This window comes from Rhea americana, unplaced genomic scaffold, assembly GCF_003343005.1.
Source record: "Rhea americana isolate MKP2758 unplaced genomic scaffold, rheAme1 scaffold_443, whole genome shotgun sequence".
In the NCBI taxonomy this organism is placed as follows: Eukaryota; Metazoa; Chordata; class Aves; order Rheiformes; family Rheidae; genus Rhea; species Rhea americana.
The window spans coordinates 3,603-6,303 of NW_028186583.1; positions in this window are offsets into that span (position 1 = coordinate 3,603).

A 2,701-nucleotide genomic window follows, 5' to 3' on the forward strand; every position below is an offset into this window, starting at 1 on the left:
GCTCTGGAGATCTTCAAGGCCCTGTCTAACATGCTCTAGGTGACCCTGCTTGAGCAGRGAGGTTGGACTAGATGATCTCCAGAGGTCCCTTCCAACCTCRACCAGYCTGTGATTCTGTTAAAATGTCTTCAAGAGGGTAAGAAGAAAAATGACAACTACGCGCAGGACCACAGAATGAGAAGGCTGCGACCACAAGGAACAAACATTTGTAACGCTTGATACGGCGCTATCTGGAGTGAAGACAGAGGCACGAAAGCTCTTTGCTTTCCTTTGCCAGCCCCAAGCAGGAGAGAGACAGGCCCTTCAGTGGGCAGGGATCTTCAGCACAGGACCCGAGACTTTCCCAGGCAGGCCACCGGCCAGCCTCTTGCGCTAGCTGCAGTGCTCAAGGAGCAAGGCAGCAATCCCTACCTGAACACATGAAGAGCATCTTCTCATGATTGACTCCCTTCTTGCCAATACAGCTCAAACCGTGTAACGCCTCGCGAAGCCGAGTTGGTGCTCGGCGACCTGACACGCCTTGGCCTGCCTCGCTCTTCGCAGCACAGGGCATCAGCGCCTGGGAGAAGGCATCCACAGAGCGGGGGAGCCCGGCACCCTGCCGTAAAGGCCAGCAAGAGGATCAAGCAACACCACAAGACTCGCCTGCTGCCCACACGCCTCTTCACTCCCGCACCTCTCATTCGAGCATCGGGGAATTAGGACACACAGTATGTTACACGCAGAAAGCGGATGCTCTGGAAAATATGTCGTTGTTATGCTTCATGAGAAGAAAGAGCAGTTATTTGGTTAAGTAGTAGCAGCATTTAGAATACAATACAGATTGGATTCTGAGTTCCACAGTTTAATCAAAAGGCAAACCACCCTGGCATCCTCTGGAGCCCTGCAGGGGAGGACAAAAGATCTGAACAGCCCTTTGAATTAAACAATTAACAGTGAAGCCTGCACAGGAATACAGGAATGGTGGGGATCTGCTAGGTCAGCGTGTCCAGTCCTCCTCTATTAAAAATGCCACCTCAGAGCAGTTCTTTCAAGTGTTTGATTCACCCGGGAACGCAAGCACGAGCAATTGTCCAAGTTGGCACAGCAAGGCAGTGGGAAAGCAAGAACTGGAGCAATCCTGTTAGGCCTCAAATCTCTGTCTGATCTTTTTCACATTCATTAAGCTTTTATAATCTAAAATATAATTTTCTAAAGGAGTGGATCACTGCATGCATTGTAAAGGGTCTTCCCTTACCTGCATTACTTTGCTATTGCCTACCTCACTGGCTAACAAGCTTAGGCTTTGTATTTACTCCACTGTAGCTTAGATGCAGCCCCAAAGTAGACCAGTGTCATATTAACAGTTTTCATCCAATCCACAATTCAGATTGAGAGAAAATAGACTCCAGACAAACCGGCACAAGTTTTGTACAAAAAACACTTTTTTTTTTATTTCACAAAATTGGGTGGCTGTGTTGCAGGAATAAAATCGGCCCTATACATAGGATCAGATGAAAAAGTCAGCACATGTATTATTTATACAGAAACACAACAGTGTCAAGAATTCAGGTACTCTGTAGGATCATCACTAGTACAGTAAAAAATAGTCTCCATCTGGATCCTTTATATTTGATCACACTAAAAACAACCTGAGGTTATTCTAAACCAGACTACGGTCTGAACCCAAATTCCATGCTCACCCCAAAGACCCTGGAAGGAAAGGGAACATTAGGCATGAATTCCTCATGAGAGGTGGGAGGCAGGCAGGCCCTGACCGTTCTCTGCTAGGCACTGTGGATTCTTAGAGCTTGACAGTGGAAAGYGTTATTCCTATGCACTGGAAGTAACAAGGCCGTAGACAACCGTCTGAGCACGCAGCTGATGTGCAGACAGCCCAGAAATGGTTACTCCATACATACACTCTCAGGATCTGGGAAGTTCAATCGTTAACATGGAGGAGTCAAACACCTGAGTGCTCTTCAAAGCAAATCTTTTTCTTCTTTTCTTTTCTTCTCTCTTTTTTTYCTTTTACACCTTATTTTAAGTGGTTCTGCAAGTTTCCAGATTATGTGGGAGATATCTCCCCGGTCAAGCTTTAGAACACCACCTTGCACTCGGTCACTCAAAGCCACCCCTTAAAYGAGTGAGCAGTCTTCAGAGCTTTGGCGAGGAAACCTGTCAAACCCTCTTCTAGGAAGGACGCAGAGAATCTGAACCATACAGCTGGCAAAGGATTCTTTTGCAGCCACTAACAACTAGCAAACAAAGCAGTTTTTGGTGTACTGAACATGTCTGTATTAGCAGTACTGGTGCACTGGCGGTCTCAAAGAGTGCTCTTGGTTTTGCCTGCTGAACTCGTTCCCTTACGCACAGCCCCACAGATAAATTGGCTGATGGAGGTCAGTGAGTGGAAGGTGATGTGTGAATTGAGCAGCTCTCTCACCTCCAATTCCAGAAGAAGCGTACCACGTTCACTGAATCCTGCCCACCTCGGCTGTCTGCAGGAGGTAGTTCTGGTATTCACACCCCAGCCATCCCAACCCAATCCCTTATGCTAGTACTTCATCACTATCTACTTTTTTTGTTCATTTTTTAAAAGTAAAAAGTATATGCTCCAAAAAGAGGGTCTAAAAATCATGTTTGTTTTTTTTTTCCCTCAGTTGGCTACTGTACCAAACTACTCAGAGGGAAGATTCAACTACCACCTTCAAAGGATAAA